This window comes from Acomys russatus, chromosome 27, assembly GCF_903995435.1.
Source record: "Acomys russatus chromosome 27, mAcoRus1.1, whole genome shotgun sequence".
Classification (NCBI taxonomy): Eukaryota; Metazoa; Chordata; class Mammalia; order Rodentia; family Muridae; genus Acomys; species Acomys russatus.
In genome coordinates this window covers 54,506,812-54,532,383 of record NC_067163.1, presented here as the reverse complement: position 1 = coordinate 54,532,383, position 25,572 = coordinate 54,506,812, and the positions used below count along the sequence as shown (strand labels likewise).

At 42.7% G+C, this 25,572-nt stretch overlaps 1 protein-coding gene across 1 annotated transcript in view; it reads left to right on the top strand.

Moving 5' to 3' along the window:
- Window positions 1–645: 645 nt before the first annotated feature.
- The window catches only part of LOC127210174 (uncharacterized), an 85,853-nt gene continuing 60,926 nt past the window's right edge, over window positions 646–25,572 (top strand). Inside the window, exon 1 of the mRNA XM_051169850.1 lies at window positions 646–1,184. The gene's annotated coding sequence lies outside the window, so the exon portion shown is untranslated. The remainder of the gene's footprint in view (window positions 1,185–25,572) is intronic.

Below are 25,572 nucleotides of genomic sequence, written 5' to 3'. Positions count from 1 at the left end.
TCAAGCTCCTCAAGTACAGGAAATTTCCCACAGGTTATTCTTTCCTTCTCCCTACAGTTGGGGTGCCCTCCTTTCCAGTATAACACACCTCCAGGAAAATCCCTAAAATAACCAAATCTAGAGTCAAGATGTGGCCCTTTGGTTTTCCTTGGGGTCGGCTTGCTGGTAGACGGTCTGTCTACCTGTCTGTGCGCATTTCCTGGGCCATGTTCACATATGAAAGAGAGTAATTAGTCTTGCCATTAGTGATGGAGCCCCAATCCCTTGCTAGGCAGCGTGCAGTAGGACTGCCAGGCTTACAGGTACTGAATAGGTGTAACTTCTCTAGATAGAGGTGGCTGATTTCCCCCCAGTTACAAGATTTTTTTTCCCATTGGGGGCTGTCAAAACACAGTAAGAGTGCCTGTTTATCTCTCCATGAAGAAAGCAAGTAGCACATAGAACACAAAAACTCATATGCTGACTGTAAAGTTCTAATAAGTGAGCCTTAGACTATGTCTGCATCTTTAAAATAACAAAGGAGGACCAGTGATGGGAGAGACGTTTGTTCTTATTTATAGAAATGAAAGAATTACACTTAAGATGGGTTTTTCTACTACAGCTCAGTCACAGTGCATTTTAACCAGTGTGACATCGGGACCTCCATAAGAGGCCACTGTTTGTCTAACTTTAGCTAACCCGTGCACTTCCTGTCGTGTGCTTTGGCTAGCTCTCGGAGCCAAAGGGTCCAATTACCCTCTGGCTAGATTTGGATTCTTCTTTCTCGATCTCTCTCCAGAGGTGTCTCTTCCTGCACGCATTACTTCTGGATTTTAAAAAGCTTGCTTTCCTCATAAATTTGTATAAGCAAAGCCAGCTCCATCTATCTGAAAAGGAAAGAAGAGTTCCTGGATCCTTTGCAGTTGATAATTTCTAAGTTGTTTGATTACATGTACACTTCATGCAATTTGCTTGACAAGTGAGTCAAGGCTGTATGTTTTTTATCCATGACTCGGTGTGCAGAGGAAGAGGACCCTGGTGAGGAAAATAATCTGAAGACTTTTGAGGAGAGAAGGGCCTGGCTTTTCACTGTGCCGTGGAGTCGGCTGGGATAAACAGCCATTCACGCATCCTGCATTTTAAATTCCAGGCACAACCTGAAACCCAAAGAAGAACTTCTCCAAGAAGCTCACAGACTGCGCCTGGTAAGTCACTGCTTCAGAGTGGCACTCTCCCTCTATGGCAAGCCACTAGCAAGAGGGTAATTTAGGGGGAGTTTTTGAGTCCTGAGAAATCCCATCTTTTCCACATCTAGGGTTTGGCAAAGTTAAGAATTCTCACATGGTGAGAAAGGAGCTTGGGAACTTTTGAACAAGACTGCTTTGCACATGTTTTCCTTTAAAGAATCAGAAAAATATTCGTGAGTTTAACAACCTCATCCTGCCCTGGCATAAAAGTCATATTGTCAGTGGCATGGCAAGATTAAGAAAGTTAATGATATGCAAATTATGCCTTTCTTTTAATATATTCCCAGATGTTGGCTCTTGGTATGTAGACTTTTCATGGATGCATGCTGAGGGATGGCATTGTGTATGTGTTCATGTGTGTTTGTGTGTGAAAGTACGATGGCATTGTGTATGTGTTTGTGTGTGTTTGCGTGTGAAAGTACAGTGCGTGGAGGCCAGAGGACAACCTCGTGTGCCATTCCTCAGGAGCTGCCCATCTTATTTTTTGACACAAGAACAGCAGATGAGGTAGGTGGGTCAGCAAGCCCCAGGGATCTGCTTGTCTCTTCCTCCTTATGGTAGAACTACGAGTAGGTGCCAGCAACCATGCCTTTTGTAAATGGATCCTGGGGACCAAAGCCAGACCCGCAATCTTAAAAAGCAAGCAGTTCGCTGGTTGAGCTGTCTCTCCAGCCTAGCGGCATAGTAATTTTTATTAGAAATCTTACGTCTATCTTTTTTCATCAAGAAATTTATATACACTAATAAATTATGTAGAATATAATTGTGGTGTCAGCATTGAAGGGTTAAGAATCACCTGAAAAACATTGACTTGACGACAAGTCAATTATGAAGAAAACTGTAAATTGTAGAAATATTAGACTAACATATGTTTTTAATTTGGGTATTTAAACTTCAAAAGCATGACTGAAAACAAAAACAGAAACAAAATAAAACAACAACAAAACCCCACAAAGAACACTTTCCTTTTCCTTATCCTTAATTCCTTTCAGTTTTATAGTCAACCCACTAAGTTGGCTTTTATATGTCCTTTTCCCTTATCCTGTCAAAGGAAAAACATCAAAATGTGAAATTGCTGCAGTTTACTGGATACTAAGAAGAAACTTGTTTAGCAGACATATCAAGTATCCAGGCTTCTTGTGCATCAGTTGTCAACAGCAAGAAATATCACTTGTTCTCTTGGAAGATGAGCAACCACATAAAATAATATATGTTTATAAACAATGAGGTAAAATAACTTTAAATCACACAGGCTTGTATCATGCGGTGTTTGTTCCTAAGGAGAATGAAGGTATGATTCATGCAATGAGTAGCAATGGCTAGGAACTGTGTCGATGTAGACACAAGGCCAGCTTAACACCTTAGCCACAGGGAGGTGAGAGGACAGGACAGGAGGGGGCGAGATTCAGAGCACGTGTAGGCCGTCTGGGTTAGGGAGTGAGTGAGTGGTGTGCTTCTGTGCCTGTGATAGTACAAGCTTCTGAAGAATTCTTGCAACATCAAGAAATATTATTTTTCCCCTCTCTATCTGGAAGTTTTCATTTCCCTGAGATGTGGGAAGGGAAGAAACCTCCTTGGCCTCTTGGGACAACCTTTGTGCCCCAAAAGAAAGAACTAAAACTCTCAGTATGAGATCCTAAGAAAGCCAGAGCAACCCTAGTAGGGGGCAGGGTTTGGGATTCTAGTGGGTCCATCCTTGAGTGGGCCTAAGAAAGCATGAGTGTTCCGTGAAGTTTTGTGTTGAGTTTCTAGTTTAAAAAAGTCCTGCAACTATCAGCAGGAAAAGAGTTGCATAAGGGGAAGAGAGAAGCTTTCACACTAAAGCTGCCTTTGAGACCAGCGCTTCTGTCCAACACGTGCCCCCGTATCTCTGAATGTCCGTGGGAGCTTTACAGGAGGTGTCTCCGTAGAGATGGAGAAAGGAACAAGACTGCAGCTAGGTTGGTCTTGGTGACGGATCATCTTTTCTGTGAGAGGACAGGGGGTCTGCTGAGATGACTCTGAGGCAGCAAAATGACAGCACAGGTGGAGAATCAGGATCTAGGTGCAGTGGAGCGTAGGACGGAAGACTGGTGTGCGACGGAGCTGAATGCATAAGGGAGGTTGGATGCCAGAAGTGAAGAAGGCACCAAGAGAGCCGGAAACAGGTTGTGATGAACTGAACTGACTCTGCTGACAGAGTGTGTGTTTGCATTCTGGGTAGAGAAGCCATGATCATGGTATCTGAAAGGTAATAGAAGAGAATAGCCAAACAACGAGAGACATGGGACATGGTTAGGAAATACAGGGAAAAATACATACACACACATACACACATACACACATACATACACACATACACACATACACACACATACACACATATACACATACATACATACACACACATACATACATACACACATACATACACACACATACACACATACACACATACATACATACAGACAGACACAAACACACACACACACACACACACACACACACACACACACACCCCACCTCATTGCTGGGTCCTTTGCCTTCATTCTGGGTGCAACCTAGAACCACTTAGTAAGAGTCTTAGTGAGGAATTATCTAGGACAGGCTGGCCTGTGTGCAGGTCTGTGGGGGAATTGCCTTGCTTGTTAATTGATGTAGGAAGAAGCAGCCATCGCGGGCAGCACTAAGCCATAGGCAGGGGCTCTGATACCGTAAGAGAGGAGAAAACTACCCAAGAGCAACAAGGAGCTGTTCATCCTCTCTTTGATCCCAGATGGTCAGCTCCAAGTCTGTCAGCCGCTGTGTCCCCAGCAACTATAACAAGCCAGGATCAGCCACACATCCCTGATAACCTAACTGAAAGAGCTAAATTAATCGTGAAGTATAGATAAAGGTTACACACTTGTAGGTGCGCTGGGAGAGGGGGCAAAAAGATTCAGAGACGGACCCAGCCCCACCCCCTGCCCATCCATCTCATCTGTCCACCTTTCAGGGCCTTACATTAGGGCAAAGTTTAAATAGAAGGCAAGAGAAGTGCTTAATTAAGCAGCCCCGTCCCTGACCCACGGTTGCCTGGCCTCCAGTGTGCCCTGCAATGTGCTTTGATGAATCATTGCTATCCTATGAAATCTCTTTCCTGGAGACAAGTTCTCCCTCTGGCTGACCCCAAGTATCAGTCTTTTCCTTCTCCCAGCATGAAATCCAGGGGAGAAATTCCAATCAGCTGGGGCACCTTAAGTTCATTGGTCCAGATCTCCAGAGACAGGGACAAAGTGTCTCTTTAGAATGCTCCCACTCCTCCCACGCCTGCTGGGTACAGTCTGTTGTAGGGTTTCCTCTGAGCATGGTGGGTTCCAACAGCTGATTCTTCGGGGGAGTGAGAAGACTTTAACACGATTTCAAAAATATTCCTTTGAGTTACTTCCAGCTGGATTCCAGATAGGTGAATGTTGATTTTCTTTGTGGTCATCTTCAATATCTTCTTTCTCTGTTACTCCTTTGACTAAGGCCTGTACCATTTTTGCCCAAATGATGTAGAGCCCCTGGATTCAGGCTTATGGAAACATCAGTAAGGTTTGCAAATGATCCTTCCCACTCTTATCTATGAGCCACTCTCTGACCCAGTGAAACGTTTGCATCTGTACCCAGCCATTGATAGATGACTTCTGATGTCATCCTCCTCTTCTCTTGCTCAGCGATGCAAACTGCCATGTCCAGCATGTGCTGCGTGCTTCGTTGGGCCTGCTATAGCTCCTTTTACATTGGCCTTGTGGTGGCATGACGCATCCCGCCTCCTTTCCCAGGGGCAGGGCGAGGAAGGACAGGAAGCTCAGCTTTCTAAACTATACGTGCCTCAGTGGGATTTGAATTTGATGGTATCTGGAATCTGTTATTTTTTCAGTCTTTGAGGTAGAACTGAAGCAAAACCAGCCACAGCCTAATCATCAGTTAAAAGCAAGATACTAAGGAGAAAGAAACAGTGCCCATCAAATATGATTAAATGAGCTGAGCTACCACAAGATTTTACTTTAAGAAAACCTTAATCTTCTAACTAGTGAGTCCAATACTGAATGCATGTAAACATGGATGTTCCTCCTGCCCTGTGGATCCGTGTGAGTGTGTATTGGCCTGAGGTGGAAAGCAGGTATTTTCCTAATTACCTCCACCTTGTTTATTGAGACAGGTTCTCTCCCTGAACGTGGAATTCACTGATTTGGCTAAACTGCCCTGCCCAGCAAGCTCTGGGATTTTCTTTCTTTCTTTCTTTCTTCCTTCCTTTCTTTCTTTCTTTCTTTCTTTCTTTTTTTTTTTTTTTTTTTTTTTTTTTGGTCTATGTCTTCCCAAGGTAGGATTGCAGGCTAGATTCAAGAATTCAATAACCTCTTTGACACTCATGAGTCAAATATAACATCCTCATTTAAATTAGATGGAAATTTTAGAAAATGAAAAATATTTTTTAAAGTGGATTGAATTTTGATTTGTGGAATTACAATCCAGTGAATTATCTGACATTCCACTCGAAGCAAGACTTTAAAAACCCGATGAAGGTCTGAGACACTCTTTCCAATCTTCTACTTAAAATGTGTTTGCTTCTGATGGCTGTCTTAGTCTTTTCTTGTCTGCCTTTCATTTGGCTTCTTGTTTGTTTGTGTTTGTCTTTTGAAACACGGCCCAGGCTAGCTTAGAATTCACAGAGAGCCCCCTGTCTCATCTTTCCACGTGCTGGGATTTGTAGAGACAAACTAGCCACCACTCCTGGCCTTTTCTGTGGCTGCAGCTGAAGGACTTCAATTTGGAAATTACTAAATAATGTTACTTTATTTCTTGTGCTGTTAGCAGCTGCATGTTCTCCGCATCTGGTGGGGGTCTTCTTAGGACTTCTGTGGTGTCAAGACATGCTGGAGAGCTATGAGCTAGAGTGCGGTGAAAACCGACTTTCATAGCAAAGGCCCTAATGCAACCCCTGGATCCACACGCCCCTCCCTCAGGCCCGCACCCCAGCAGTACTATGCTGGTAGATGGTTTTAAGAATACTTGAACTTCTGTGGAACACATTGAAATAACAATTATGATATTGTAGTCTTCTTTCATGTTTTCATTTATCCTGTCTTGATTTTTTTCTTTAAACCTTCATTGGCTTTCTGATTTTTCTCATCCTTCTGATTTTCTACCTTGTAGAGTATAAAGCACCCAGGTGAAAGCACAGAAAAATGCATTAAATCAACCAACAGATTGCTAATAATTAGAGTGAGAGGGTGTAAGAAAGGCTTGATCGCTAACGCAATTAAACTTTCTGGCCAAGCCAGACTGTTCTATTTATGTAATATCTATATATCTATATATCTTAGATAATGTATGATCTTTAAAAATATCTCAGAGGCATGAAAACAATAAAAATGAGTTCTAGTTCATAAAGTGATAGCTATACCTGGACAGTTGAGTTCTATCATGCCTTGTGTGCCACACTAGCTTGGTTAGAAAAGCGCTAGTGAATATTCTGCCTGTCGTGTGTATTTGGAAGTTAATGATAGGCTGAACTGTGACTCAAGATGTATTTAAGTTTTGAAGCATTACCCTTGCACTGGTGGCCACTTTGTTACTGAGGACATAGTCAATATTCTACACATTTATAGATTGAAACTTTCCTGGCAGCCGACACGTTAAAAGCCCACGTGCAGTCTAAGAAATTGTTACCCTTGCCAGCTCAGGGTTGACATGTAAGCTATTTCTTCATTTCCAGTAAAATCTAGTTTCTTAGAGCCAACTGTTTGCTGGACTGTGTTGTGTCATGTCGGAAGCTGTCATAAAGCAGCATATCAATTACCGGGTGTCCTTCAGAGAGTTCTTGCTTTCCTTGAAGTTAGATTGGCTGTACCTGCAGCCTTTGTGGCACTCATGCAGGTCATGGACACATGAAGTGGGGGCTATGACAGGGTTTCTCGACAGGTCTGGCAAAGCCTCACACTGAGTTAATCATTACCTTTCCTTAGGCTTCGGTTACTGTTGTACCCCAAGAGAGCAATTGATGCAGCCACATTTTGTGTTCAGAGCTCAGGTCCCGATCCACTGCGCTTTCTCTTTCAGACTTAATTGGTGCCAATAAATGTAACTCCTGCCTGGGTGGCCCATGTGTTTTCTTCCTACAGTGCCATTTGGTCAGAGATGCAGTGATTAGTGGGTCTTGTTTAAATCAACGGATGCTCATATTTTTCGTCTGAGCTTTAACCCCCGTGCTCCCTGTAGAAACCCACTTGTCCTCTGTTTTCTTCTCTACAAGCTCCTGGTATGGCTCCCTAGGGTGCTCAGAAGGAAAGCACCTATGGTCTGAACACTTAGTCTCTCCCTGGTGGTACTATTTTGGAACTTGAGACTTTTAGGAGGTGAAGTCTCAATGGAAGAAGAGGGTCACTGCAGATAAGCCTTAAGGCTTAAACTGATCCTACTTCCTAGGCACTGTTGGCTTCCTGACTTTGGAATCCATGTGACAAGGTACCACACACTTGTCACCATGGAGCTACCTGTTGAATGCCTTCCCCATCACGCAGACTGCAACTGCTCAGACTTTAAGCCCAAATGATGAACCTTCCTCCCTTAAGTTGCTACTTGTCAGACATTTTGTCATGAAAACAACTAGTGTAGAAGCTGTATGTTTTGTTTCTGCCTCAGTTGCCCTGTTGTATACCATATACTTGTTCATTCTTTCCTCTTTCTTCTCTCAGGGACTTTTTTTCTCCTAAAGACAGTTTTTTATTGACTTTCTGATTTTTTTCCACCTTGTCTGGCTTTTGTTTCATTAATCTTATTCTCTGTGACTCTCCTCCATTCTTTCCAGCCTCCCTCTAAAGGCATACATGTGTTATCCTAGTAAAAGAAGAAAATGACTTCTCATGATAAAATCCTTAATCATTCTACCATATTCTTTTTAAGTGGGCCAGAACACAAGAGGGCTCTTTAGGAGGGCATGTGAAACCTTGAATAGTTCCCATTTCTTGGTCCTTTAAATAAACTCATATTGCAAACTGGTCTCCATTAAGCTATACAGTGTCTGTGAACCTCTGTGGCCCAGTTTCTCCCAACAGGAGGGGTGGCACATTCTGCTCCAATGAAGTCATTAGGAAAACCATTTTGAGGCGTACATTTTATCCTCATTACAAGATACCCTATAACTGCTACTTTTCATATCTTTGAGAAAAGCTCAGGGTATCACTGTGGGAAAGCTTCTGGATTCGCTGATGTTTTTCCCTCACAGATGCCTTGAAAGCTACATAACTCATTTCTCCTGTTTCTATGGACAGACTACAGCCAGTTAGTTCCTTCTCAAGTCAGCAGTCTTTCTTCCTCGTCTCTTTTTCCTTCCTGTTGCATGGGACTGTCTTCCTAGAAACTGTTCATAACTCCTTGAAAATGCACTTTCTGCTTTCTTCTAAATAAAAAAAGACATTCATGTGAATACTGAACAAGAAAAATGAGAAACTTATGAAATAATATATAGGGCATGCCAAGAGCCTGAGGGGGAGCCAAGAAAGATCTAGAAACCCAGAAGTCACCCTAGATTGTGAGATCTAGAAAGAAATCAATCTCAAACCCTAGCTAAAGGGTTTAGCCTTTTACATTTTCTTTCTTTCCTTCTTCTTTTTCTTTTTTCCCTTTTTTTTTTTTTTTTTTTTTTTTTTTTTTTTTTTCTGATCACATTCCTTTGTAAAGAAAGTTTACTCTGGGTTCTCATTAAAAGCCCAGCAAACTGTGCATTTTTTTAGAGGAAGTAAACATACTGGTTACTTCAACCCCAAATAGCTCTTGCTTTTCCTTTTAGTAGATTCAGCTTTTGGAGAACATATGGGAGCATATCTAGTAATCTCCAGAGAAGCATCTGTTCCGTCACAGATTTAAGTTGTTCGGAGGGTTTTCCCGGTCTCTGCCTTATTATATCCTCTGTGTTTCTAGATTGCTGCCAAGGCTACCACTGGCCTCGACTTACTTAAGATGGGAAGGGTTGATTGTGCTGGTGATACAGTATATTGTTTATTCTTTTCTTCAGTCATCCAAATATTTCCATCATTTACATGTAAACAGAAGTTTGTTGTTTATTCCTTTGTGTTTGGTTTGGTTCGATTTTTTCAAGTTAAAGCACTCACTGGTTATTTCGAAAGTTAACGTTGCCCCAGCTGATCAGATGAATCTAGCATCTGAAACTATGGAAGGTGCCTCCTGAGGAATAATCAACAATGTCAACAGCGTAGACGTGCTGTCTTTTTCTCAGGATCTAATGTTTCTTTGGGAGTTGAAAGTCAAACAGCAATGGACTGAATTAAAAGGGTTTTTTTCCTTTGTTCAACGCAGATGGCTCTAGCAGTCCCAACATGTTCCATGTGGCTGACTAGCAGACTTGAGAACACCAAAAAGAGAAAAAAGAAAGACACACAGTGGTTTCTTCTTACTTAATTTATCCTGCTCTTACCGTAATCAATGGTAAATAACAAGCATGTTTCTGGAACGTTGCCTTTTGTCAGAATTGCCTGGAAGATATGTTAAAATACATATTGCTGGGCTTTCTCTCTGCAGTCTCTGCTACAGCCTGATCTAGGAAAGCCTGGTGATTTGCATTTTAACGAGCTCCCGGCTGCTGCTGCTGCTGCTTCTGTAGACAGAGCTTTGTGAGCTAGTGTTCTAATTACAGTCCTACACTGTGATGATGGCGCACGGTGCCTCAGACCACCTTCTATTTTTACCCTACATTGTGCAAGAGAAATGGAAAGATCACCCTGGGAGTTTACCATTTATGTAAAGATTACAATCTTTACCTATTGAGGAAGATGTTATTTGTAAGAAACCTAATATCGCTTAAGCTTCAAAGGCATAGCAGAGCACGTGCCAAAACAGCTGAGCTTGTGTCACTGGGAGGTGAGCTCCAGCCTGGCTTTTGCTGACCAAGGCTTAGTGTGTGAGCTAGGCTGTTCTTCAGGCTGAGTCCCGTATAAACAAACCTGTTGAATCAGCAAGCCTGTTGTAAGGTCCATGTGCATGGACTGCTTAACAATCTGCATTTAGCTAGCTGTCACCTACCTGGCTCAAAGGTTGGGTGCTCTGTGTCCTTCTTCAGCCAAAGTGCAGGACGGAAGGCAACTTTCTTTGATATGTTTACTTCTGGAATTGAAAATCAACCAGGTCTCCCCAAATTTCTATTCAAAGAAATAAATGATGTAATAAAACACTCTTTTCATGATTCAGCTTTACTTTTCTCCCACTTAACTGTTAGGTGTTTCTTTTCTTTTCTTCTTTTCTTTTTCCATATGATGTGTCATCTCTTTCTAAAGCCTACAAAGAGACAAGAGAACAAGGAGCTGTCATAAACACAAGCTCACACCCTACAGAAAGAAAGAACACGGGCTGAGGAGATGCTTCAGTAGGTAAAGCATTTGGCATACAAGGGTGGGTACCAAATTTTCAGAACATAAGACGAACTTTTTCTCCACCAAAGTGTCAGGAGGGGCAGGGATTAGGCTATGCGTTATAGTCCAATTGCTGGGGGTTTTTGTTTTGTTTTGTTTTGTTTTTGTTTTTGTTTTTGTTTTTGTTTTTCGAGACAGGGTTTCTCTATGTAGTGTTGGCTTTCCTTGGCTCACAGTTTTTCTTGTTTTACTGCTCTGAAAACTGGGTGCGTCTTATGGTCAGATGTGTCTCATAGTTCAAAAAATACAGTACCTGAGTTTGCATTCCTGGGACCCTTGTAAGACTGGCCACAGAATTGCATCTATATCTATAATCAGTGTTTCTACTACAAGGCGGGAGGAGGCAGCTAGAGAAGCAGAAGAGCTCATAGGCCAACCACCCTGAGGTGCCTAGTGGCAAACAAGAGGCTAGGACCAACACCCAATGCTGTCCTTAGACAACCACATCCCTCCCTACATCAACACCCGCACACAAACACACCCATCACATGCACACCAAAGATAGATCCAGAGACCCAGACTGCTACAGAGTCACTGTGCTGGGACCAGTGGGCGTGGCTGTGGAGGCCAATCCCTCAGACTTCAGTGTACAGCGAAGGAAGATGAGCCACATACCACACAGGGAAGAGGAACTTCAGAATCGGCATCTCCAGATGCACAGAGCTGATGAGCAATGGGGCTAGTTTGGATATTAAACACACGCAGCAGCAGAAGTACCTACATATTTCTTTTTCCTTCCAAACATCTGGTGTCACACAGCGTGAGGTACACATGAAAAGGTTGTGGAGTCACTATCACTCAGCCCAGGCTTTAGGTGAACAACCTGGCCCAGAAAACAAGCCAGGCAAGGAAACCTTGGTAAAAGAAATGAGCCATGTTCTGTGTGCTTCTGGTGGGTTGTCAGGGTTGTCTCTTAGATATTCAAGTGGGAACTGGACACAAAGATAGAAATTGTCATTCAGAAGGAGGCAGGGAGCACTGAGAAGACATTGGCTTTTCTTTATATATATATTATGTATATATATGTATATGTATATATATATATATGTATATATATATATATATATATATATATATATATATATATATATATATACTTTTAAAGATTTATTTATTTATTACTTATACAGTATTCAGCCTGCATGGGAGCCAGCACGCCGAAAGAGGGCACCAGATCTTATTATGGATGGTTGTGAGCCACTGTGTAGTTGCTGGAAATTGAACTCAGGACCTTTGGAGGAATAGCCTGTGAGCCTTCTCTCCAGGCCCCATTTTTATACTGTTTTAACCATCCCTTTCTCTCTTTCTTCAACATAAAATGGCTATAAAACTTGAACTAAGACCCCTTGCTGTCTTCATAACTTGACCCTAGTAGATGGTTTCCAGGTTTTTCAGTCTCTGTGCCCTGTCTCTCTCTCTCTCTCTCTCTCTCTCTCTCTCTCTCTCTCTCTCTCTCTCTCTCTCTCTCTCTCATAGTTGTTTTAATTGTCCCCTTGTCCCAACCTAAACTCACTTAGAGAGTCTCATGAGTTATTGTCAACATTGGGTTGACCTGTGGGCATGTTTGGTGGGATTATCTTAATTAATTTAATTGATGTGTGAAGAAACAGCCCATTGTGCGCAGCCATTTTCTAGGTGGATAATGAACTGCATTCATGAACAAGTCAAGCTGAGCACACAACATGTGAGCATGTATGCACTCATTTCTCTCTGTTCTTAAGTGTGGATGGGATGGGCCAGCTGTTTGAAGTCACTGCCTTGACTTTCCCATAATGACTGTTGTCTGGAATTGTGGGCTCTAATAAACCCCTTCCTCCCAGAAGTCAGTATGTGTCATTACAGCAACAAACATGAAGCTTTCCCCCTCCTCTTGCTTTCCCTTTACCAGTTTTTAGGGGAAAATGGCTCACTCAACTGTAAATGGTCAATTAGTATAACTTTTCCCTGTGTCCTCTCCGAAATATAGCAAAGATAAATGCTCTACCAACACTGCATGCAAAATCATTATGAAAATGTCACTTTAAACATTATTTTCACTTTTTGGACTGTGAGTAAAGACGCAGGATAATAGACGATATAGTGTTTTGCTTCATAGCTTCAGTAGGCACTAGATTATTAACAGTCCCATTCTCCAACCAATTTAATGTTGTAGAACATGACAATGTATTTTTTTAAAAGGGTTTATTATTATTATATTTATTAATAGATTTATTCATTTATTATTATGTACACAGCGCTCTGCCTGCATGTGCACATACAGGCCAGAAGAGGGCATCAGATAGCATTATAGATGGTTGTCAGCCACCATGTGGTTACTGGAAATTGAACTCAGGACCTCTGGAAGAGTAGGCAGTGCCCTTAACCTCTGAGCTATCTCTCGAGCCCTGACAATGTATTTTCACACTTGATCTCAAGGCAATGGCTTATTATATATTTATTAAAAACAGAATGCTCTGTGCCTGACAAAAAAGGTCTATCTTTTTTTCTTGTAAGCCCTTAAGGTTTTGAAAGTTTAAAAAAAATCTTTGAAATGTGTAGAACAAAGTCTAGGAAGCAAAACAAACTAAAAGCAAAATAGAGCTAAATGTCTAACAAGCTATTAGTGAACAGGTCACATTACAAGCTTGGAGTAGGAAATGTAAGATAAGGAATTATCTTTCTTTCTTAAGCCTGCATATCTGGAGCTGTGAGAATATCCCCCCCAAAAAACTTTAACTGGTCTTGGCACAATACACAAGTCTTGTTCTGGCTTGACATCATGTCTAACAGTCAGTCTGACATGTGATTACACAGAGGTTGAACAGGCTTGCAGTTCTATCCTGTCGTGGAAATGACCCTAAGAGACAACTGTGCGGTGAGACGCTTCTCCAGAGACTCTCCATGGTACATGCTCCATGATGCACTCCTGTGGCAGTTGAGATTCATGTGTTGCCATAATTGCATCCCTCACCCTTTACAGAAAGATGCTCTAACTTAGGCATGGAGTTAGAGAGTTAGAGTCTTTGCTGAAGACCCCATAGACTCTGGAGTCCTGGATGGTCGCAGAGGACCCAGTAGAACTCAGCAATGACCTTACAGGAGACCTTATAGAGAAGCCATGTCAGGTGAGGTCTCAGGCAGGTCTTAAGACCTTTGGGGTCCAGCCCCTGGGATCTTGCTGACCTGCTTTGGAGGATGACTGTCATGCCAGCCTCTCCAGATAGTGACTGCTTTCTTCCTGACTTTAGTGTGTCAGGATGAGACAGAATGGTGCTGCTGCATCGAGCCGTGTTTTACAATAGAAAGAAAACTGAGAGGATAGTGAAATGCTAAGTCTGTGTTTCTGTTTGGGAGGAACAACACACAGAGCCATGGAACTGCATAACTACTACATATTAGTTGATATATATATAATCCCTTCAGAAAAACAGACCTGGGAATCCCTTTGTTTTCCCTTTAGTCTTGGAGATAGAGGCTGAGAGACAGCCTTGTGGTGAGGGGTCAGGGAGCAGACTAGGTAAGAAATGGTAAATCTTTAGAAATTTACACACTTTTATTTGTCAATGATGCAGGTTACAATAGAAATGTGGAGGGTGGGAGAGAAAGAGCAGTTTTTTTTTTCCCCCAATATCCTCATTGTTAGAGATCGCCACAAGCAGAGGCTGAGATGCCTGCCTGGTACTCACCTCAGGGTCACTAGATATGTAGACTGTGCACGAGGCAAGAGAAGCTTTCCTCCTGCCTGTGAGCTTCAGAGGATACCACAAAACTCTATCACCTGAGGACGATATCTTTGAATAAATGTAACATTTAGCAGGGCATGATGGCATACACCTGTAATCCCAGCATTTAGGAGGCAGAGACAAGCAGATCTCTCTGAGTTCGAGGCCATTCTGGTCTACAAAGGAATTTCAGAACAGCCAAGGCTAAAGAGAGAAACCCTGTCTCAGGAAAAAAAAAAAAAAAAACCAATAAACAAAAGAAATTTAAATTTAAATAAATAAATAAGTGTAAGTGGATCTCTGTGAATTCAAGGACAGCCTGCTTGCTCTACAAAGTGAGTTCAGAACAGCCAGGACTACAAGAGAAACCTTGTCCCAAAAAACAAAACAAAACAAACACAAAAACAAACAAAAAAAAAAGAGGTTAAAAATGTCAGAAATCATTGTTATTTACCTTAGTAACTACAGTTATGTGTGTCTCCCTGGCGTCACCTTTGTCCCACTAATGCACTCTCTGAGTTAGACTAATAGGAAAAAGAGAAATGATCTGTGAGGAGGTGATATAAAAACACAGTTCTCGAGGCAGAGGCCAGGGACTCCAGACTGGGTTGGTTTTCATTTGTCCCAGGGACATGCGAAGCATAGCTAGGCCAAGGGTAAGCAGTTCATGTAATCTTTGAAAAGGCGAGACAGGAATCCCATACTTTCAAAACTGTGACTAGGACATGTAAACTTGGGTTTGGTTAGTATGGCTGGTAGTTTAAATGATGGCTTCCCAAAGATACGCCACATCCTAGTCAATAGAACCTATTACGTGTGTGTGTGTGTGTGTGTGTGTGTGTGTGTGTGTGTGTGTGTGCGCGCGCGCGCGTGCACGCGAGCACATATGTGTGTGGAGAGGCCAGAGGCCAGCCTGAAGTGTCTTTGAAACAGGGTCTGTCAGTGGCCTGGAGCATCACCAGATGTTCTAAGTCCCCGGCTAGCAAGTGCACTGTGTTGATCGTCATAATCAGTGCGGAACCTTGACTCCACCCACTCTGATCCGGGGCCCCTGCTGCACACCCCCAGCCAGCAGGCTGTTGATGTTCACATCCTGGGGCTCAGAGAAGTACTGATGAAGACTGGGTCAGTGCTGTGGGTGTCAAGGAAAGAGGGAAGCAGAAGCGAGTGAAGTGGAGGGCAGGTCAGAGTAGAAACACTTTAGAGCTGATGGAGACGTTTTTACGTAGAAGGTGATATTGTTCTTAGGTTCAAGTGAAAATACATCAGAAAATCATTTAGTGCTTATAAAGTTTCCATAATGTGTTGGCCCTGTGTCTTAGCAATTAAACTTTATACAACCCAACTAGCTTACACACACACACACACACACACACACACACACACACACACAAAAGGTTAAAGGAAAACAAGAGTAAACCTTCCAGTATCCGTTCCACGAGATGGGTCCCTAGGTGTCTCTGACCTGCGAAGCTGGTCTGGCCTGTTTGCTGATCCTCTTCCAGATCCACATGTGCTCGAGCCCCGTCTCAATCTACTTCTCCTCTCTGCCTGTCTCTCACGTACAAGTGACGGTCTCCCTCTCCCGTTAAAGGTTGATCAAAAACACCATAGCCCAGGTGGAGTCCCTTGGTCCCCTTCCTGAATTCCAGGCCCAGGCCCAGGATGGCTCCACCCAGTCTATCTGAAGGTTAATCTCAGGGAGTATCCGTGGTGTGTCCAAGGGCAAAGCGCGCCAAGGCTTTCACCTGTGACAGAGCTTGCAATCCTTCCCTCAATAATGGCATATTGACAATATGTTTATATTTGGATTAAGATCTGTTACACTACACATAATATGGTGATCTACTTATGTGATAAGATTGTAGTGATTGTATTGGTAATTAGCTGTATGAAGCACTTGCGTGCTAGGCACTATGGGAAACATGTTACACTGGATGTTTCCTTTAAAAAATATTAGATAAGGATGGAGTAATATCTACTGCTTCACAGCAGAGGCTCCAAATGCCTATCCAGCCGATGTAGGGTTGGCTCAGATGGGTCTCTAAGGATTAAGTCCTCTGGCCTGCCACATTAAATTCCACTCATTCCACACAACAATCCCAGTTGTTGTTAGAGCAACATTCGCCCTGTGGCCAAGCCAAAGCCACTCACGTACAAAGAAAACAACTGCTGAACTCCCACAGTAGGGCATCGCTCAGATCTTGGGAAGTGAGAAGTCCAGTTCTGTCAGGTTCTTCCAACAGCCTACTCTTAATTTTCCACTGGACTTCCTCCCCCCACCCCCGCCGCCCCCACCCCGCTCGGGGCCAATCCTTGGGAATAAGTAAAACCCAGCGATGAAGTCGGGAGGTCACAGAATAAATGTGGTGTGCCCTGGGAAGGAGTTGGCAGAGCTCTGATTTCTGATGGTATCTTGCTGATGTATCTTGCTGAGTCTTGGTGAGGCGGAGGGGTGGGGGGGTGGGGGAGGGATTGCTGAAGGTGCCCGTCCTTATGTTGTCACAAATCCTGGGGTGCCATGAGAGTGGAACAGAAAATCATAAGTAATACAAAAATACTAAAAGCTGATAATAGCCACAGCAGGCGCCTCCTGTTCCTGGGCCTGTAACGGCTGGAGGGAAGGCAAGGTCAACATGGGGAGTGGTCTGTAGGAGAGTCTGACTTCTGGATATGCTCTTGCCATTAGCTGGCCAGAGATGAATGTTTGGGCTGGTTTAAGGTTCTCTGGAAAAATGTAGAAAGGCTCCACTTCTACACCTAATGTGTCTTCCAATCCAAGCTTTGATGGGGTGCCTCAGAGTCCATTTGAGAATGTGTGTCTCTCAAATTAAATGCCCAATGAAGCTCTGAGCTCTAAGGAACCGGAGATGGTTGGTCTCACACCACTCAAAGGAGACAGAAAGGAGAACCTACAAACGCAAACATCCATGCGGTTAGCCATGGGCAGGCAGGCCTCTACGCAGCTTTGGTACCAACCACCCAAGGCTCCCAGGGGAATAGTGTCGCTGACAGGTAGCAAGAAAGGAGTCCTAATCCTCATAGAACTCAAGTCACACATCTGGGAGACAGGTGGGTGGGGCTGAGTTCAAAGATTAACTCTGCCTTAAAATTGTCTTATAGTCAATGGCTAGTGAAATAGCTTCTCTGGCCTCAGCAGCCTCAAGGTTCAAATGACATAGTTGTTTAAAAAAAAAAAAAAAGCCGGGCCTGGAGATATGGCTCAGTGGTTAAGAGCACTGGCTGCTCCTCCAAAGGTCCTGAGTTCAAGTCCCAGCAACCACATAACCACATGATGGCTCACAACCATCTATAATGAGATCTGGTACCCTCTTCTGGTGTACATGCAGGCGGAACACCATATATAATAAATAAATTAATCTTTATATATATATAAAAAAAAAAGCCTTTATGCACATTCCCCAAAACCAAAGGGCAAGGCTCAATAGCACAGTCTTGGTTCCCAAAGAATAATGCCATATCACTTTGGGTTCCAAATCTCTACTACTGCTGGTGTCTTTCAAGCACAGAGGAGAGGACATCAGAGCAGTGTCCACATGGCTGGGGCATCTGGGATGCTGACAAGGCTGTGGTGGCAGGTAAGATATCATTAGCTTTCCTCATACCATGGTACACATAACTAAATAAGCAGGATATTATTTTCCTCAAAACCCCGTTCAACTTGAAGCCTCTAGAAGACACAACACAAGAATAACACGTAAGAGTAGGCTCGCTGCTCTCATCTCCTTCTTTGCAGCTTGAAATTCTTTGTTATATAGCACCAAAATTGACAGGTTTTCTGTTTTTCCATTTTTTAAAATTTAAACACATTTTTTATTGAAAAGTAAAATAATTCATATTACATCTCATTTGCTATCCCATCCCACGCATCCTCCCATTCCTCCCTCCCTCCTGCTTTCACCCCAATCCCCCTTCCCTATGACTGTGACTGAGGGGCACCTCCTCCCCTTGAATATGATGCTAGGGTATCAAGTCTCTTCTTGGTAGTCTGCTATCCTTCCTCCGAGTGCCATCGGGCATCCCCATCAAGGGGACATGACCAAATATGGGGCACCAGGGTTTGTGTGAAAGTCAGTCCCCAGTTTCCACTTAACTGTGGAGAATGTTCTGTTCCTCGGCTAAATCTGGGTAGGAGTTTGATGATGACTGCACGTATTGAATTGACAGGTTTTCAATGGGAAACTCAGCTCTTATAGGAGATGACTGTATTCTAATTAGGGACTTTAAGTGATTGAATTATTTAGACGATGGTTATGATATTAATGAAGACACATGTCCTCCTAATTTAGCTCTGGCTAAGTAGTAATGAATTTACCACATAAACATATTACTTGGAGAAGACAGAGATTTAATGTATGGCTGGGCTTCTCTTTGGTCCCTGGAACAAACTGAGAGCAGTTACTCATGACACTGTGATAATATTGTTTTCTCAGTTCTGAGTAATGCTGTTACTTGCACCTCCTTTGCGAGATTTCCATAGCCTAACAGAGTTTCCCAGCAGTTGGCACTAATTATCTCTGACTTAATTTAATTCATTTGCTTTCATTTAGATTGCTTTGCAACAGTCTAAGTTATTCACCTTTCTCCTAGAAAATGCTCACCACGATTATTGAAAGGCAGCCGTAACTTCCTTTTCCGATGAGGACTAAGAATTCTTCTGAATGTCTGTATCCAGCTGGGTTACAAATTCTTATGGCATTGTATTGCATCATCCCCTGTGAACTTTTCATGCTCTTCCTGGAATCATTTCCAAGTCATCTGTGTTTTTAACAAATGTGCCATCCTATCCACAACAGCATTACAACTTGGTTGACTTTCTTTGTTTTGTTTTGTTTTTTATGGTTTTTTGAGACAGGGTTTCTCTGCATAGCCTTGACTGTCCTGGACTCACTTTGTAGACCAGGCTGGCCTCAAACTCACAGTGTTCCGCCTGCCTCTGCCTCCCGAGTGCTGGGAAAAGGCATGCACCACCACGCCGGGCAGATTCAGGGTCTGAGTTGCCTCTTGAATCTGTTTCTTTGAGACTTTGTTTTCTCTCTCTCTCTCTCTCTCTCTCTCTCTCTCTCTCTCTCTCTCTCTCTCTCTCTCTCTCTCCCTCTCTCTCTCTCTCTCTCTCTCTCTCTCCCCCTCTTTTTTATTTATTTAATTAATTTATTTAGATTACACCTCAGTTGTTATCCCATCACTTGTATCCTCTCATCCCTCCCTTCCAGTTTCACCCTATTCCCCTCTCCGTTGAATAGACTGTTCATCTTTCCTCACTGAAAGATCGTGCTTCGCATTGACTGTAGTGAAGAGCAGAGAAGATGAAACATATGGAGCCGTATTAGTTACTTATCGCACTGCTGGGGTCAAGCAGCCAGAGCCAGCACACTGAGGAAGGAGAGCTTTACACTTTGAGTCCTGGATTTGGGATATTCAATCCTTTATGTCACGAAAGGCATTGTAGTTAAGGTAGCTTCTGCTGGTGGAAGCTTATGGTGTGTGTATTTTTTGTTTGTTTGTTTGTTTGTTTGTTTTGTTTTGTTCTTGGTGAATTGGGAAGCAGATAGTTCAGGTGGGAACCAGGAGTGAATATCACCTTTAAGGCCCACTGCTGCAAGGTATACACCACAGTATCAGAGACCCCAAAACCTCCCAAAACACCAGCATCCACGACCGGGACCAAGTGTTCAACCACACGAGTGAGCCTGCCAGAAACATTTCACACTCAAAAACCCATTTATATGAAAGACACACAACTGAGGAAGACTGATTGGGTATCAGAATAAGACAGGAAAGGCCAACTTTTCCTTAGCATGCGCCAAACCCCTCTGAGAGAAAGCTAGTCCAAGAAGAACATGGTAACATGCCTCCTCCACTTTGAAAGACATTCTTGATGGGGGCGGGGGGAGCTAAGCATGCCCACACCTGGAACACCCAGTGGTGTACATGGAACACTTTGGCATAGAGATGGAGCTGGGACAGGTGGGACACAGAACATGGAGTGTTGGCTTAGGGTTGACATACAGAGGAGGCTGGCTGTGGAGCTCACAAAGCTGGTACTTCACACTCATGAAACTCTTCCAAGACCCTTGGCACAGTCTTAGAACCGTGTTCACATGGTCAGATGTTCTTGTGAAATATGCTAAAAAAAAAAAAAATCTTTTAAAAAAATTTAAGGACTTTTGGTTGAGACCTCTGTGCCTAGTCCCACCTTTCTCCCTTCTTTCTTATGCCAGTATGCTGACAGTGTAATGAGAACTGTGGCTCCCTATGAGGAAAGTAGAGTTAGGGGTACACATGATTGGCTGTAGTGGGCTACTGAGGAAGTTCATAGCCGTTTGTGCATAGGGCTAAGCTATTGCTGTCTCGACGTGGACATAAAATCTAAAAGCCCTCTTGCTCTGTCCCTTGCTCTTTTTGCTGCGATGGGTGGGCATAGAGCCCAGAGCTCAGCACTGTGATAAGGACACGTTGTACAGGGCAGTACTAGCATGGTGAAACAGTGCAGAAGACACCAGTGTTTAACATGTGGAACAGAAACTCAATGGGAAATTTTTGTTATCCAACATGTAAATTTATAGATAATTCTATAGTAATTCACCTGGTCATGATGGAAGTATTGAGCTAGGGAGGTAATTCGGTGAGAAGAGAAGACGTTTGCTTAGCATGCATAGGGCCCTGAGTTTGATTACTGGTACCACCCTTTCCACCAAGAAAGAGAGACATAGAAGAGATACTCTGTTGAGAATAGATTGAACCGGGGCTAGAGGAATGGGTCAGCTTGCCGCACAAACATAAGGATCAGAATTCAGTCTCCAGCACACCACGCGTTATTGCAACTCTGCACTGAGGGCTGTGGAGACATGACACGGGGCTAACTGGGACTTGCTGGCTGGCAGCCTAGCTGAAAAACCCAACTTCAGGTTCAGCAGGAATGAGGCGGGGAAGAGGACACAAAGGCTTCACTGGACTCTGAACACATATGCAGGCAAGCATACAGGAACACACACGTACACATCACACACACGTACATATCACACACACGTACATATCACACACACGTACATATCACACACACGTACATATCACACACACGTACACACATAATTTGTCACATCCACACAAATGCATATACACAGAGACAGACAAAAAAGAATAGATGAAACAAACCTCACGTTTAAAATACTGGAAGCATTGAGCAGTTAATAGGGGTGGGTGGAGTGAATAGATGGGCAGGCTTCATGGGTGTGTGAGACACAAGCCTGTCCCAGTGCTGCAAAGGTGATTTTATCTATATTCAACTGTATACAGCTGATACATTTTAGCATTTCACACATCTCAGGATACCTTGGTGTAGTTTATTCTATCAATCTATTGGCTCCAGAGAAAAGAACTTGGAAAACAGTCATTAACACAACGATCTAGGGATAAAACCCTTGAATTCATTCACTAATAATTGGTCAACATGCATAAGCAAAGGAAAATTTTGGTTAAATGCTCACACAGTTTAGTACAACAATGTGATATCCTAGATCAAAAATCCATCTGATTTATTTAATTTATTTTATGTAGGAGTGTTCTGCATGTGTGTATGTATACCATGTGTGTACCTGGTGCCCCACAGAGGTCAGAGTGGGCATTGGATCCCCGGGAACTGGAGTCATGGGTGGTTGTAAGCTACCATCTGAGTACTAAAAACTAAACTCAGGTTCCCTGCAAGAGTAACAAGTGCTCTTAACTGCTCGGCCAGCTGTCCAGCTCAGGGAATGCACTTGAACTGTCCCTGTGTATCCTTAACTTTGAGTAAGCATGATGAAAGCTGAGGAAAAGCAGACCGGATGTCAAAAGAAAAGCTTTCCTATGTATCACTACAGAAAATATGAGATATATAATTTAAAAAGGCATCGGAGAAAGTAAAAAAGTACTATAAAAGGCAAGAAATCAAGACACAAAACAGGAAAGAAAACAGTAGAAAAACCAGGAAAGTAATAATAAAAGGCAGTTTTAAAGTTGTCTTTATTATTCTGTTTACGTGTGTATATGTGTGCCTACATGAGTTTATGTGCACTGCATGCACACAGGATCCACTGGAACCTGAGTTGTAGGAGTTGTGAGTCATTTGTGAACCCTGGGGACCAGATATGGGTCCCCTGCAAGAGCATCAAGTGCTCTTAACTGTGGGGTCACCTCTGTAGCCCCCAAAAGACATTTTATATAACAGCAGCTTTAGGCTGATGTGTTCACTGACAAGCAGTACGCTCTCTCCTGATAGATTTTTTTCCAGTTTTCTACAATTTTTATACAAGTCTACATTGAGTATAACAGACATGCACCGGGTACAAAGACTGGGTGTTTCTTTTACAATGAAGGACTCGTTTATCTGTGACTATTATCCAATAAAGTCAGCCAAAGAGCATCAGAGTCATTTTGAAAGGGGAACAAAAAAGCCATGGCACTCTTCCAAAGTATGAGTCATTGCGTCGCCTGATCTTTTCCAAGAAAAATCTGCCTTCGAAGGACGAAGCAGTGGATTCCTGCATCCATTAGCACGTTTATGTTTTAGACCGGCCCGTTGCGTTAGGAATACAGCACAAACCACAGTGAAATGTACTACATTTAAACAAGGAACGAGAAAGACTGTAGAGGGTTTGGGGGCATGAAACGAGGGCTCCAAGGGTTAAGAGCACTGGATTCTCCTACGGAGGACTCAGTTTCAATTCCCAGTATCCATGTTGTAACTCACAATTGTCTGTAACTTCAACCCACCTGCTTCTGCCTATGTTGCATGCGGAGCACAGACATACATGCAGGCAAAATACCCATACAAGTAATATAAAAATAGATAAATTTTTTAAAGAAAAGAAAAGAAGCAATACGATTCATCCTAATGGCATGGGTTTTTAAAAAATTATTTATTTGTTTGTTTGTTTGTCATCAGTAAACTTTATTTAAACATGTTAAATGTGAATGTTAAATTTCAATATCTTTCACTATTTTTGACTTAAATGGATGGATTTTTATTTAACAACTCATTTATTTTTATTTTATGTGCATTGGTGTACCAGGCTCCACAGGACACCTTATACAGAAGTGACACGTCTTTGAACTTCTGAGCAAGCTATAAACTAGGTATTACACTGATTTGTTAGGCGACACAGGGAAGTTCAGTTAGGTGGGCAGTTGGTCTGTCATTCCCCAGTCAGGAGCACAACCATATTACCTCGAACCTCTGACTTCCACACTGTGCCCTGAACCCCTGTGGGAGAAAATGACAGCACGCAGATTGTCCTAGGAATCCCAGGAACCAAACACACAAAATTATGCCAATGTATAGATCTTGTCAACACATCCTTGTTTGGGAGAGACGTAGGGAAAGCAGCATTACCACTGGCCAGCTGCTTAGAAAGCTTTGTAAATATTCTTGTTTTTCTCTGCCTTCTAGAAATATGCCACACAAGTGGAGTCCTCCTAGACTGTTCAGTATTTCTAAATTCTATTTGGATCAGTACAGATCATATTTCTCTCTGGCTTTGAATAGGTAGAATTTATTCTCTCTTCTCTCTTAAAATCAGAAGAAAGACTAGATATTGTCCTAAAGGAAAGGAGACTAAAAACCACAAGGAATGAACACATTTGAATAAATGACCTTTAAGTAAAAATCGACTATTTCCTCCTGAGACTCGCAGCTTCTGAACATTTTAAATATGTTTATGTTCTAATTATTTATTACTCAAATACCTACCTGCTTCCCACATGTCCCTCATTATCCTAACACAGTTTTATTCTCCACGGTAGATCACAAAGACCAAAGGACCACATGCAGTTTACCCTTGCTTATTTTGCACTCTTAAATTGCATACAACCCCTAATGTCCATTTTTTTCTTATTTAGGTTTATTCTTAAATATTTTATTTATTTTGATGCTAATATGAATTGGATTTTTAAAATATATTTTATTACTTTATTCATATTACATCTCAATTGTTATCCCATCCCTTATATCCTCCCATTCCTCCCTCCCTCCCGCTTCCCCCCTACTCCCCTCTCTTATGACTGTGACTGAGGGGGGCCTCCTCCCCCTGTATATGCTCATAGGGTATCAAGTCTCTTCTTGGTAACCTGCTATCCTTCCTCTGAGTGCCACCAGGCCTCCCTATCCAGGGGATGTGGTCAAATATGGGGCACCAGAGTTCGTGTGAAAGTCAGATCCCACTCTCCACTCAACTGTGAAGAACGCCCTGAACAAAGCGACAGCCTACAGACTGGGAAAAGATCTTCACCAATCCTACATCTGACAAAGGTCTAATATCCAAAATACATAAAGAACTCAAGAAATTAAACACCACTAAATAACCCAATTGAGAAATGGGGCTCAGAACTAAACAGAGAATCCTCAACAGAGGAATATCAGAAGGCTGAAAAACACTTAAAGAAATACTCAACCTCCTTAGTCATCAGGGAAATGCAAATCAAAACAACTCTGAAATTCCATCTTACACCCATCAGAATGGCTCAGATGAAAAATTCAAGTGACACCACATGCTGGTGGAGAAAGAGGAACACTCCTTCATTGATGGTAGGAATGCAAACCAGTACAGCCACTTTGGAAATCTATCTGGCACCATCTCAGAAAACTGGGAATAGGGCCTCCTCAAGACCCAGCCATTCCACTCCTTGGAATATACCCAGAAGATGCTCCAGCACACAACAAGAACATTTGCTCAACCATGTTCATAGCAGCCTTATTCATAATAGCAGAACATGAAAACAGCCTAAGTGTCCCTCAGTAGAAGAATGGATAAAGAAACTGTGGTCCATTTACACTATGGAGTACTACTCAGCTATTAAAAACAAGGAATTCTCGAAATTTGTGGATAAATGGTATATACTCACTTATATCTGGACACTAGCCCAAGGGGCATGTCTTATGAAAGTCTTCACTTACCAGGAAATTGGGACAGAGGGGAGGACATCCTACTGGGACTCTAGGTGAGAGAAGCATGGGAGAATGGGGAAATAGAAGGATCCAGAGGGTTCTAGAAACCTACAAGAAGAACATTATGACAGGCAGATCTGGGCCCAGGGGTCCTGCTCAAACTATGGCACCAGCCAAGGACAATACGTGCAGTAAACTTCAAATCCCTACCCAGATCTAGCCAATGGACAGGATGTTCCTAACGTCCATTTTTTTTCTTTTTTCTTTTCTTT